The sequence below is a fragment of the Protomyctophum bolini genome, assembly GCF_963924005.1.
Source record: "Protomyctophum bolini genome assembly, chromosome: 17".
Classification (NCBI taxonomy): domain Eukaryota; kingdom Metazoa; phylum Chordata; class Actinopteri; order Myctophiformes; family Myctophidae; genus Protomyctophum; species Protomyctophum bolini.
The window spans coordinates 37,032,702-37,047,826 of record NC_137878.1 but is presented as its reverse complement, the minus strand read 5'-3'; the positions used below and the strand labels follow the sequence as shown (position 1 = coordinate 37,047,826).

The 15,125-nt window shown below is 42.2% G+C and overlaps 1 protein-coding gene across 1 annotated transcript in view; it reads left to right on the top strand.

Moving 5' to 3' along the window:
* The window catches only part of gabbr2 (gamma-aminobutyric acid (GABA) B receptor, 2), a gene marked incomplete at both ends in the record, with an annotated part of 411,098 nt that overhangs the window by 384,193 nt on the left and 11,780 nt on the right, over positions 1-15,125 (top strand). The window lies entirely within an intron of this gene.

The window sequence follows — 15,125 nt, the reverse complement described above, 5'->3', positions numbered from 1 at the left end:
GGCCCATGCATGTACTCTGTTACTGGTGTGTGTGTGTGTGTGTGTGTGTGTGTGTGTGTGTGTGTGTGTGTGTGTGTGTGTGTGTGTGTGTGTGTGTGTGTGTGTGTGTGTGTGTGTGTGTGTGTGTGTGTGACTGTGTGCGCCTGCATGCGTTTGCATGTGCGTGGAGTATATATTGTATATCCACGCGTGGATCATTCTAGTGGATGTTAGTGTGTCATGTTATTCTAGTGGACGTTAGTGTGTCATGTTATTCTAGTGGATGTTAGTGTGTCATGTTAGTCTACTGTAGTTAGTGTGTCATGTTAGTCACTCACACGTCACTCCGCGGGAACACCAGGCTGTAATTATGAACATGGCAGCTGTCATCTCCCACCATGAGAACACAGCGTCTCCTTCTCAACACGCTGCTTGTTGACGTCCACGACAGGCTGCACGTCTGACCAGAAAGGCACATGATGAGGGAACGTATATACCAATATATATATATATATATATATGTTATAAAGCAGTCGGTGAAAAACTATAACTATAGCTGGCTGATGGAAATTAGCCGGCTAATTAGAAACTAATTTTCTCCTCCATTACAAGCATGAAACTGTGTGTTGAAGGGAGAAATTGGATGGAAAGATTTGAAACACTTTTTTTGGGAGGCTTTGTTTTAGAAGGGGAAAAATATATAATTGCATGTTCAAGTGGTTAACGTGAGCTTGTATACTTAGCTTTCTCAATAATACCGTCGTTTCCATCATGGGAAAACAACCTGTCCGAGTTTAGGTAATCAAGTCGAACCGCTAATTTACGGGAAAAAACATTGTGTTTTTACGGGAAAAAAACACAATACATCAGTATATTACCGGAGATGAGAGGAGGATTTGTTCATCTCTCTGACATGTTGTTCTCTCCCATCCGTTCTTAACTCATTTAGACCTGGGAACCATTCTACAAATGTCTTCTAAATCCTGACAGTTTTCTGAAAAACCTCATGTTTCTAGGTCAGTCAAGCATTTTCATGTCAAGGACCCTCAAAAATATATGTATTTGGCCGCCGACCCCCATCTGAAAATATGTCGTTCCAGGGATGCCCCCCCCAGAAGCAAAGATTTGACTTAAAACGTTCGCTTTCTGAAAAACCCATGTTTCTATGTCAGTAGTTCTCAAAATATTTCATGTCAAGGACCCCCAAAAATATATGTATTTGGCCGCCGACCCCCATCTGAAAATATGTCGTTCCAGGGACCCCCCCCCCCCCCCCCCCCCCCCCCCCCCCCAGAAGCAAAGATTTGACCTAAAACGTTCGCTCTGAAAGAATATATATTCGAGGATTCGCACCACATTTTCAAGACTTTTCAAAAATAGCACATCTACAAGCTCATGAGTGGCGCGCTATGAGCTTGTAGATCTGCTATTTTCCAATATCTAAAAGTATAACATAATGCTTTAAAACACCAAAAGGGGGGTTTCTCCCGTCCAGAATGCATTAAAGGAAGCTTGTGGTCTTTGTCATATTCATTGTCAGAGCGCTGAATGCTGCTGTCACGCCGACGGCTCAGCTCTCTTTGTGTTTTATAGCTTCACGTATATCTGGAACAACACATACTTTCGTACAGTCGTGCATCATAACAACACATACTGTACATTCGTACAGTCGTGCATAATTGACACACTGAGAGAGACTGGCGGCAGTAGATTTGTCGTAGTAGGTTTTGTTTAATATTGTAAGTAACCTTTCGCTGCTGGGCTGAATAACAACAGCATGCGTTCTACTTTTAAGCAGTGGGGGGGGGGGGGGAAAGTACGTACTCCAATGTTTTACTTATATGTAAAAGTATCAATACTGCAATATAGAAATACTCTGTGACAAGTACACGTCTGGAATGCTATAAACGTATACTTAAGGAAAAGTGCTACAGTATTGGCATCAAACTGTACTTGCAGTATACCAAAAGTAAAAGTAGCGAAATGTCTAAAAATATCTTTTGAGAATAACTGAGCTTGTAGATCGGCTATTTTGAAGTGGTCAAAATGTATAGGGCCTAAGTGGTTAATGTAGCCTATATGTATTGTAGTAAAAGTACAATATTTACCTCTGAAATAGTGGAGTACCCTAGAAGTAAAAGTACAGAAAATGTGAAGTACCTTAAAGTTGTACTTAGGGCAGTACCTAAGTAAATAATGTAGTTTAAACCACTGAAGAACTGTGGTTGTTTTATTATAATGAATGTTGTCGGCTGGAAACCTCGTATCCATTTATTATTATTTCAACTTTTTTATTTTATTTTCTAAACGAATGCCCTACTTTTTTATTCACACGGGAGTGTCGCACAAAAGCAAGGAAAACAGCCCATCTAAAAGCTTGTAGATCAGCTACACCGTATTTTCCTTTTTTTCTTTTTATCCTAATATTAAATAGGGACACTTTTGGACATTGTGTGTGTGTGTGTGTGTGTGTGTGTGTGTGTGTGTGTGTGTGTGTGTGTGTGTGTGACTGACTTGTGTGTGTGGGTGCGTGTGCGTGCATGGCGTGCACACATTTGCGTGCACGTGCAGTGCGTGAAGTGTGCCATCTTCATAAAGATAACGGTATGCTGAGTGTCTCTGTCACGCTCCCCAGGGAGACAGCTCTGTCACGGTGCCCAGGGAGACAGCTCTGTCACGGTGCCCAGGGAGACATCTCTGTCCCGGTGCCCAGGGAGACATCTCTGTCACGGTGCCCAGGGAGAGACAGCTGGCGAGGCCCGTCTGCCTTGAGCTTAAGGCAAAACGTCATGCCACCCGTTAACCCCCGGGGGCACCAGTGAGCTCTCACTAAGTAGGCCATGCTGTAAAACCAATGTTATTTCAACCAGTAGTCCTTCAGGGGGTTCCAACTTCCAGGTGGTCCCCAGCTATAAATGGTGGAGAGTTGGTAACCGAATGGACCCTTATATAATAGACTCTCGCTACACTTAGCGTATAGCATTAACCCATTCTGACCTGAGATCAGATTCATACGAGGTTTCCACTGGACACACACTGGTCTGATTAACCCATTCTGACCTGAGATCAGATTCTACAAATGTCAGTCGTTCTTCGATTTTTCAAAAATAGTAGACCTACAAGCTCGTAGCGCGCCACTCGGTGGCGCGCTACGAGCTTGTAGATCTGCTATTTTTCAATAGCTAAAGCATGACATGATGCTAAACACCAAAACGGGTTCCCAGTCAGAATGGGATAATAGACCTTTTACTCTTGCTACACTTAGCGTATAGCATTAAATGAAATGGATCTATTTGTAGTAGATATATATATAATAATGCAGTCTGTGTGTTTGACTATAGTGTTTGTCTGGATTGCTTGTGGAGAGAAGAGGGGATGGCTGTCTTACTGAGACAACATGTCGTCCAGGAAGGAAGGGAGACCAGATGCTAGATGTCTGGCACTAAAAAAAAGGAAAAGTGTTTCTTGTCTCCCAGATCTGGTTGCAAAAGGGGTGAAGTTAACCACTGTATAGTCATACATAATACGAGCTGAGTCACTTGGAAAATTGTGAAAATCTGTGGACAAAACTTTGAAGCAAACTTTTCTTTTACTAAAATCTTTGCTTCTGGAGGTCCCTGGCACAGAATACATGGAAACTGTGCATGGTCTAAACCCTTACATCAATCTAATATAGGGAAACTGGGAAACAGTGGTCTAAACCCTTACATCAATCTAATATAGGGAAACTGGGAAACAGTGGTCTAAACCCATACATCAATCTAATATAGGGAAACTGGGAAACAGTGGTCTAAACCCATACATCAATCTAATCTAGGGAAACTGGGAAACAGTGGTCTAAACCCATACATCAATCTAATATAGGGAAACTGGGAAACAGTGGTCTAAACCCATACATCAATCTAATCTAGGGAAACTGGGAAACAGTGGTCTAAACCCATACATCAATCTAATATAGGGAAACTGGGAAACAGTGGTCTAAACCCTTACATCAATCTAATATAGGGAAACTGGGAAACAGTGGTCTAAACCCATACATCAATCTAATATAGGGAAACTGGGAAACAGTGGTCTAAACCCATACATCAATCTAATCTAGGGAAACTGGGAAACAGTCGTCTAAACCCATACATCAATCTAATATAGGGAAACTGTGAAACTGTGGTCTAAACCCATACATCAATCTAATATAGGGAAACTGGGAAACAGTGGTCTAAACCCATACATCAATCTAATATAGGGAAACTGGGAAACAGTGGTCTAAACCCATACATCAATCTAATATAGGGAAACTGGGAAACAGTGAACTCTAAACCATACCAATCTAATATAGGGAAACTGGGAAACAGTGAACTCTAAACCATACCAATCTAATATAGGGAAACTGGGAAACAGTGAACTCTAAACCATACCAATCTAATATAGGGAAACTGGGAAACAGTGAACTCTAAACCATACCAATCTAATATAGGGAAACTGGGAAACAGTGAACTCTAAACCATACCAATCTAATATAGGGAAACTGGGAAACGGTGAACTCTAAACCATACCAATCTAATATAGGGAAACTGGGAAACGGTGAACTCTAAACCATACCAATCTAATATAGGGAAACTGGGAAACAGTGAACTCTAAACCATACCAATCTAATATAGGGAAACTGGGAAACAGTGAACTCTAAACCATACCAATCTAATATAGGGAAACTGGGAAACAGTGAACTCTAAACCATACCAATCTAATATAGGGAAACTGGGAAACAGTGAACTCTAAACCATACCAATCTAATATAGGGAAACTGGGAAACAGTGAACTCTAAACCATACCAATCTAATATAGGGAAACTGGGAAACAGTGAACTCTAAACCATACCAATCTAATATAGGGAAACTGGGAAACAGTGAACTCTAAACCATACCAATCTAATATAGGGAAACTGGGAAACGGTGAACTCTAAACCATATCAATCTAATATAGGGAAACTGGGAAACAGTGAACTCTAAACCATACCAATCTAATATAGGGAAACTGGGAAACAGTGAACTCTAAACCATACCAATCTAATATAGGGAAACTGGGAAACAGTGAACTCTAAACCATACCAATCTAATATAGGGAAACTGGGAAACAGTGAACTCTAAACCATACCAATCTAATATAGGGAAACTGGGAAACAGTGAACTCTAAACCATACCAATCTAATATAGGGAAACTGGGAAACAGTGAACTCTAAACCATACCAATCTAATATAGGGAAACTGGGAAACAGTGAACTCTAAACCATACCAATCTAATATAGGGAAACTGGGAAACGGTGAACTCTAAACCATATCAATCTAATATAGGGAAACTGGGAAACAGTGAACTCTAAACCATACCAATCTAATATAGGGAAACTGGGAAACAGTGAACTCTAAACCATACCAATCTAATATAGGGAAACTGGGAAACAGTGAACTCTAAACCATACCAATCTAATATAGGGAAACTGGGAAACAGTGAACTCTAAACCATACCAATCTAATATAGGGAAACTGGGAAACAGTGAACTCTAAACCATACCAATCTAATATAGGGAAACTGGGAAACAGTGAACTCTAAACCATACCAATCTAATATAGGGAAACTGGGAAACGGTGAACTCTAAACCATATCAATCTAATATAGGGAAACTGGGAAACAGTGAACTCTAAACCATACCAATCTAATATAGGGAAACTGGGAAACAGTGAACTCTAAACCATACCAATCTAATATAGGGAAACTGGGAAACAGTGAACTCTAAACCATACCAATCTAATATAGGGAAACTGGGAAACAGTGAACTCTAAACCATACCAATCTAATATAGGGAAACTGGGAAACAGTGAACTCTAAACCATACATCAATCTAATATAGGGAAACTGGGAAACAGTGAACTCTAAACCATACCAATCTAATATAGGGAAACTGGGAAACAGTGAACTCTAAACCATACCAATCTAATATAGGGAAACTGGGAAACAGTGAACTCTAAACCATACCAATCTAATATAGGGAAACTGGGAAACAGTGAACTCTAAACCATACCAATCTAATATAGGGAAACTGGGAAACAGTGAACTCTAAACCATACCAATCTAATATAGGGAAACTGGGAAACGGTGAACTCTAAACCATACCAATCTAATATAGGGAAACTGGGAAACGGTGAACTCTAAACCATATCAATCTAATATAGGGAAACTGGGAAACTGTGAACTCTAAACCATACCAATCTAATATAGGGAACTGGGAAACAGTGAACTCTAAACCATACCAATCTAATATAGGGAAACTGGGAAACAGTGAACTCTAAACCATACCAATCTAATATAGGGAAACTGGGAAACGGTGAACTCTAAACCATACCAATCTAATATAGGGAAACTGGGAAACAGTGAACTCTAACCATACATCAATCTAATATAGGGAACTGGGAAACAGTGAACTCTAAACCATACCAATCTAATATAGGGAAACTGGGAAACAGTGAACTCTAAACCATACAATTCTAATATAGGAAACTGGGAAACAGTGAACTCTAACCATACCAATCTAATATAGGGAAACTGGGAAACAGTGAACTCTAAACCATACCAATCTAATATAGGGAAACTGGGAAACAGTGAACTCTAAACCATACCAATCTAATATAGGGAAACTGGGAAACGGTGAACTCTAAACCATATCAATCTAATATAGGGAAACTGGGAAACAGTGAACTCTAAACCATATCAATCTAATATAGGGAAACTGGGAAACAGTGAACTCTAAACCATACCAATCTAATATAGGGAAACTGGGAAACAGTGAACTCTAAACCATACCAATCTAATATAGGGAAACTGGGAAACAGTGAACTCTAAACCATACCAATCTAATATAGGGAAACTGGGAAACAGTGGACTAAAACCATACCAATCTAATATAGGGAAACTGGGAAACAGTGAACTCTAAACCATACCAATCTAATATAGGGAAACTGGGAAACAGTGAACTCTAAACCATACACCAATATAACATAGGGCTACTGTGCAACGCTCCGTTCTCCACAAACATTGATCCCTCACTTCACTTTTCTCTTTGCTGACATCCTGTCCATCACCATTTTTTTCCCTCACAAACATATATAATATAATGTATAAATTCACCACAGCGACATCACTCCACCGCCGTATAAATCCAACGCCGAGCTCTGAGTACAGACAGTCCTTATCTCTCTCTCTCTCTCTCTCTCTCTCTCTCTCTCTCTCTCTCTCTCTCTCTCTCTCTCTCGCTCTCGCTCTCGCTCTCTCTCTCTCCTCTCACCATGGTGGAATCTCCATTGTAATTGCCAGAGCGAGTGACAGAGGGTGTCTGTCAGATACAATGCGCACGCATGCGCACACACACACACACACACACACACACACACACACACACACACACACACACACACACACACACACACACACACACACACAGGTGCATGCAGCTGCAGGGAAGACAGTGAGTGAGCTGTCCATTTCCCCTCTCTCTCTCTCTCTCTCTCTCTCTCTCTCTCTCTCCTGTTATTCCCTATGCTCCCTGAGCTGTCCTCCTCCTCTTCCTCTTCCCCCTCCTCCTCCCCTCATGTACATCCCAATCTGTGTCAGAAGGAGCAACATGTATGTCATGTCAGCTACAGGGTTGCCTGTCCCTTCGTTTGGAAAGTAAAAGACGTGTCCCTTATTGATTCATTTCATTTCATTTTGGGGGGTGGGAATCAATGACTGACACACATCTTACAAACTGTTCAAACAGCTCATAAAGTATACATAACATGTACACATGTAGCAAAAATAGCCGACGCTAGTTAGTTCGTTATTGACACAAATGTGTAAAACATTGGGTCCAAACAATAGTCGAAAACTCATGAATAAAAAGGTGCAATACATTAAAATATACAACACACAACACGAAACCCCTTTTTACAACAGGAGCTTTCTATTGCTCCAAAAGTGACAGGCAGGCTTGTAGCATAATGCAAAGTTCCTCTGTTAGTGCCCACAAAGAGTGAGCTCAAATCATACACCATATTTCACTCTGATATCTTGTGTGACACAGCAGTAGGTGCTGTTCGTTTTGTACACCATGCAGTCTCACATTGACAAATACGCTGTGCTCAGGTGGTATGCGACTCCATCTTCCCATCTCCACACGCTACAAGCTCACAACGCGTCTGCTATTTTGAAAGTTATTTAAGTCTGTCTTTAAATATTTAACCGTTTTTTCCAACAACAAACTAAGAGTTTTTGGACACATACCAGGTTTCTGTTCCGACAGCGACCCTATTGTTGCCATCGGTTATAGAAACCTCACGTCTCCCTTTACAAAACGAACGCTCCTAGACTTGATCGTATACTACAACTATACAGCGTCACACAGAAAGCATCAAAAGCATCTGATCCGCGAGCTCGGAAACACGGCGCAAAGTGACGCGTTTCAAGCCTGCCGGTCTTTTGTCATCTTTGTGACTGTGAATCCTGAACAGTGAGAATTCTTGACACACAAGATGTGCCGTTTCAGGACTTCACACGTCACGCCGTTGACAAGACGGCGGATTTGTCAGTGAATTGTCAGAACGTTGCCGGTGAGAAAGTAGGGCATCGTAAAGGTGTTCTGACGCTATCGTGTCAAAAAGGGACACATGTTTTCAGTCACGCAAGAGAAGAATGATCAATGAAAAGAACACTGGGGGAAAGAAAATATCGTTGCTGTTAGGATGAAACCACCTAAATAATTTTTTTAGGTTTTTTAGTTTTTTAGTTTTTTGCATAAATCTGTGCTGCTGAACACCCTTATACGTCTGTGTGTTGGTTCAGAAAAATATTTAACCAATGAAAAGTAGTAAAAAGCGCTTGGGAATAAAGCTCTTAACTCCATTGGACCCTCAAACTGTCTGCTAAATAAAAACAGCTAACTCCACCACCTCTCCCCCTTCTCATGGATAGTAATTGACAATATATAAAGTCGCAAAACAGGTTTTCTTCATTGCCTGAAAAATGAACATTTTGGAGTTTAATCTTCCCGACAGCAGAGATATTCCCAGAAAAAAAATGCAGTATAAAAGTACGTTGAAGGAAGTGTTGATGGAACGGCACATCTCTGTATATACAAGGGTTCCACACGACAGACACGATGATATAGCTGTTTCCTGCATGCCGCCATAGCGCCATGGCGTGCTAGTTTAGTTTACTAGTTCAGTCGACTGTTTGATGCTCTGGGATGAAACGCCCCGGAATTCCATGGCAGCGCTTTACAAGAATCCCTCTCCCCTCTCCCCCTCCTTCCCTCCCTCCCTCCCTCCCCCTCCTCCCGTGTCCCCCTTCCTCGAATCGTCAACGGATGTCAGTTTCCCCCGGTCTAAAAATATCCTCCGTCGTGCGTCACACCGTGCCCACAATATGCCCCACTTTCTCCCTCCTCCGCCTACATAGCTCAACCTTCTCCGGCAGCCTGTCCTCTTTTATTTTAGAAGACGCAATGTCCCATTTTCTACCGTCACGGTGGCGAGAGGAGAGGAGGGGGAAACCCCACGCCGCCCGCCCCGCGCTGCGGCGGTGACACGCCAAGGACGCACGAGGAGGATGATGATGGGGGGAGGAGGGAGGGAGGGAGGGAGGGAGGGAGGGGGCTGTTTTAGACGCTGGCCGGTGGTCCCCCCCCCCCCTTCTCCCGTCCTCCACCCTCATTTTGAAATATGGACTTTCTTACACTTTCTTTTCTACAACTAGTCCAGTATTGATATACTTTTAACCCATTTTGACCTGAGATCAGATTGTCTTCTCTTCAAATGTCTTCTAGTATACATCCTGACAGTTTTCATTCTGACCTGAGATCAGATTCTAAAAATGTCTTCTGCATCCTGACAGTTTTCATTCTGACCTGAGATCAGATTCTAAAAAAAATGTCTTCTACATCCTGACAGTTTTCAGAAAAAGCTATGTTTCTATGTCAGTCGTTCTTCGATTTTTCAAAAATATCAGGAGTGGCGCACTACGATTGTAGATCTGCTATTTTTCAATCGCTAAAGCATAACATAGAAGGGGTTCCCACCCAAAATGGGTTAAGTATAAAACAAACGAATACTTTTCTCCCCACCACCACTGGCTGGCTGTACTACGTGTCATGGTGTTGCGTAACACACAAAGCTTCCAGCCCTAATTAGCCCATTCTGAACGGGAACCCATTTTGGTGTTAGCATCATGTTATGCTTTAGCTATTGAAAAATAGCAGATCTACAAGCTCATAGCGCGCCACCGAGTGGCGCGCTACGAGCTTGTAGGTCTGCTATTTTTGAAAAATCGAAGAACGACTGACATTTTTTTTTAATCTGATCTCAGGTCAGAATGGGTCGATCAGACCAGTGTGTGTCCAGTGGAAACCTTGTATGAATCTGATCTCAGGTCAGAATGGGTTAGAGCTAAACGAACGCGGCGCTTGTGCAGCATCTCCTCGTTGGTGTATATATAGGATCATGCCCTGAGAGCCAGAGGGGAAGGCAGGCAGTGATGAATGGGCTGGCGTTCCCATCGACGTGCAGCACACACATGTACACGCACGCACACACACACACACACGCACGCACGCACGCACGCACGCACACACACACACACACACACACACGCACACGCACACACACACCTGAATGAATGGTTGAATTGCATGTAGCTATAATACAGTAGGCCTATTATGTGCCTGTATTGGCCTGTAATGTGCCTGTATTACTGCAGAATACAGTAGGCCTATTATGTGCCTGTATTGGCCTGTAATGTGCCTGTATTACTGCAGAATACAGTAGGCCTATCATGTGCCTGTATTGGCCTGTAATGTGCCTGTATTACTGCAGAATACAGTAGGCCTATTATGTGCCTGTATTTGCCTGTAATGTGCCTGTATTACTGCAGAGTACAGTATTATGTGCCTGTAATGCCCAGTGGTGGGAAAAAAATTACTTTCTTTTTGGTTTTGTTTTATTTAAACTTTACCACTTTTCAACCTATACCTTCATATATTGGTACTCCTCACTATAATGTTCGTGATGAAATGCCACATTTATTTTGTCTCATGGGAGGGCTGTGGGCAGTTCAGAAACCCCTTCCACCAGTGACATCATCGATGGGGAAATCCTTCATTTTAGATTTTAAGTTTTATATTTGTGATCGGCAAAATAATTCAGTGTTTTCAATGGCACCTGTCTTTTAAAACCTGTGATCATGCTGAAAGTTGAATAAACATAACTCATAAAAAATCCAAGCTAACATATAAACTGCAGGTTTTCTGTTCCTGAAATGCAATAATTGAATCGTTTCTCACGATAATACAAATCTAAATAAAATAAAATAAAACAATCTGCCTATAAGGATGATGTCACCCTCGAATGCTGAGACACAGACTAGAGTAGAAAAACATTGTGGAATTTTACCGTGAAAATACTGTATCCACACTTTTCCTGGGCTGTGTGTGCTCCAGTTCCTGTCGATTTGATCCAATGAAAGCCAATGAAACTGGTCAGATGACCAATGATATCCAATGAAATCAACAGGAACTGGAGCACACACAGCCCAGGAAAAGTGTGGATAGTGCAGGGACCAATTATATGAAGATAGGTTGAAAAGTGGTGAAGTTGTCCTCCAAGTATAAAAGTATCGATGCTGCAATATACTCTGTGGTATTTTAGAGGCTGGCCGGTGGTTCCCCCCCCCCCCCCCACCCCCCCCCTCGCGGTGCGGGCGCAGCTGCTATATATACTGTCGCCTTTTTACGCTTTAACCCATTCTGACCTGAGATCAGATTCATACGAGGTTTCCACTGGACACACACTGGTCTGATTAACCCCATTCTGACCCGAGATCAGATTTTTAAAAATGTCAGTCGTTCTTCGATTTTTCAAAAATAGCAGACCTACAAGCTCGTAGCGCGCCACTCGGTGGCGCGCTATGAGCTTGTAGATCTGCTATTTTTCAATAGCTAAAGCATAACATGATGCTAACACCAAAATGGGTTCCCGGTCAGAATGGGTTAATGTGTTTCTGTTTTGAGCATGGTGGGGGACGAGGGCGAGGCTGAGCACCCACTGAGAACACCATGACGCCAACGGAGAGAGAAACCTCTCTCTCTCTCTCTCTCTCTCTCTGTGTGTTGAGCACCCACTAAGAACACCATGACGCCCACGGAGAGAGAAACCTCTCTCTCTCTCTCTCTCTCTCAATTCAATTTCAATTCAACAGGCTTTATTGGCATGACGTTTTACAAGTGTTGCCAAAGCACAATCACAGATATTACAAACAACAACATAACATAATATCAATGACATGAAAAAATAAATAAAAATAATATAAAATAAAGCAGGTGGTGCATAAAATAAAACATGGCATACTGTATGTGTGTCCTACTAGTTGTCCCTTTTCTTGTGACAGGAATTGACATATTTTGCAGCCAAAACTGCACATTCTTTCTGTTCCCCCAGAAGGACTGGTAATCTTTCCCTTTCTGTCATACTTCGGAATTCTGGGAAATTAGTTTCAAATTTTGGGAAGAACTCCTCTCTAATATTTGTGTAGTTTTTACATTGTGTTAAAAAGTGTAACTCTGTCTCTATAGCTCCGTCATCACAGTGACAGCACAGCCTCTCCTCTCTGGGCAGCCAGGTCTGTCTGTGTCTCTCTCTCTCTCTCTCTCTCTCTCTCTCTCTCTCTCTCTCGAGCACCCACCAGCTAACAAACGGGTGCTTTACACATGCATGTCTGTCTAAATGTATAAGGCCTCAAAGGCCAGAGGTTCAGTCTGTCTAATGCAGAGCTTCTCAAAGTGGGTGACCGACCACCAGTGTTGTTTTTGGCAGCAAATCTCTATTTTAGTTTAGTCATAATTATAGTCTTTGGAATGAAAGTTTTTGTCACATTTTACGATCCTCTAATAATGTCCATGAACTTCTTCTCACCCATATTTAATACAGTGCGCATGTGGGGTCCATATGCGCATGCATGCATGCATGCATGCATTGCCCCAGGTGTCTGACTTCTGATGTATTGGTTTTTTTTATTAGAGAGAGAGAGAGAGAGAGATGTGACTCATTGTCATGGCACTGATATCTGCCCCCAGGTTTTAATCTGGACTGTAAGTCACCTCTGTGTCGACAGACAGACAGAGAGAGAGAGAGAGAGAGAGGTGTGTGTGTGTGTGTGTGTGTGTGTGTGTGTGTGTGTGTGTGTGTGTGTGTGTGTGTGTGTGTGTGTGTGTGTGTGTGTGTGTGTGTGTGTGTGTGTGTGTGTGTGTGTGTGTGTGCGAGAGAGAGAGATAGAATGAGGGGCAGCTCGCTCATTAAATCAAAGTTAATGAACAAGTTTCATTAGCAGCTAAGAATGGATTTAAGACCTTGACATTGACTAATCCAAATGCTTTTTTTAAATCATTTGTTTGACTTTTTCTTTTTAATATATCACCCAATCGACCCAAAGATTACACTAGTGTATTTTCTCGTGGGAAAACCTTCGCAGAAAATGGCCCGATTAATCGACAAGCTCGCAATAACGAGTAGTAGCCTACAGGTGAACAATTACATGACGTGTTTGTTCCACGAACAGAACAGGGGCTTCTGCAAAAAACTAAAGTAAACGAAAAAAGAAGAAAAAAATGCTGGTCCGAAATTCAAGTGCAGGCAGTGAGTGAACGTAGACAAATGAAGTCCAACACATTAATCGCCACACCCTTCAGCCAGGAGCAACATAGACTGGAACTGACCTATGCTTTCTATGGCATAGGCAGGATCCGCCGGGAGAAACTATAGACACAGCTGCAGGACATGAGACTAATTAATTACAGCGACAGAGAGAGGAGTGTGTGTGTGTGTGTGTGTGTGTGTGTGTGTGTGTGTCAATTTAACTAAGGTGCAGATGATCAGAAATCAGCAGAGAGTGAGCGACGTTTGCGCTACTGTATGCCGAATTGAAGTGGACTCGGCCCCAGAGTTTTTTTGTCCTCCTTGGAAATAAAATCACACCTGTGTGAACCGAGTGGTGCAACTCCCCCCCCCCCTCCTCTATCTCTCTCATTAGCAGGCAACAGTGCAGCACTGTCTCTCTCTCTCTGTCTGTTTCTGCATGGCACAACAGCACCCCTACTGGTACTCATCATTATACTGGTGCTCATTAACACAGGTTAACCACACACAGACACGGACATTGCTGTTCCTTGGAGTGGTTGCACCACTCAAAAACATCTGGGTTTCCGAGGCTAGGAGCAACACCAACACAGTAAATTGATTCGCGGTTTGCTGTTGAAATAATATCCCTGTGGTCGTTCTATTTCAGTCGTTCTCTCTGTGTGTTCTGTGTGTGTTTAGTTGTACAGTATGTGTGGATAATATATAGAAGCAATTATTAGGACTAAGTGTTTATCCCTGCCTGGTTGCGCTGCTTAAGCGGTGAGGATGAATGAACAGGGATAATAGCTGGCTTTATGAACTACTGTGTGTGTGTGTGTGTGTGTGTGTGTGTGTGTGTGTGTGTGTGTGTGTGTGTGTGTGTGTGTGTGTGTGTGTGTGTGTGCGTGTGCGTGTGTGTGTGTGTGTGTGTGTAAATGGTCCTAATGCCCTTCTCCTCCCAACTCCTATTGGTGAATGGTCCTCCCCCCAGATAGCATACAGTTGTTGTTCCACAATGGAGAAGATTTACACCACTTAGTTCCAAACCCTATATATTTCTCTACGAACACCTGAAATAAATACGAGAACATTGGACCATAATACAAATTACATGTCTTAATAGAAACACCCATCAAAAGAAAACCTTTCATTCCCACAATAATTCCTGTTCTAATTTTTCCCAAGAAGCTGTTTTATCCATCCAAACAATGAGATTCCTCAACACAAAAGCCCAATGATACAATTTGAAATTAGGGCATTGCCCATCACCCATCAGACCTCCCATACTGAAGCACTGACCATTTAATACTATAGGTCGCTTAATATTCCAAATATATTTCCTTAATAATGTGTCCAGCTTTTTCCAATAATTAGCTGGGGGTGCCAGCGGCACCATTGAGCTAATAAAATTAATACGAGGCAGGACATTCATTTTAACCACTGCTCTACGTGCTGGAA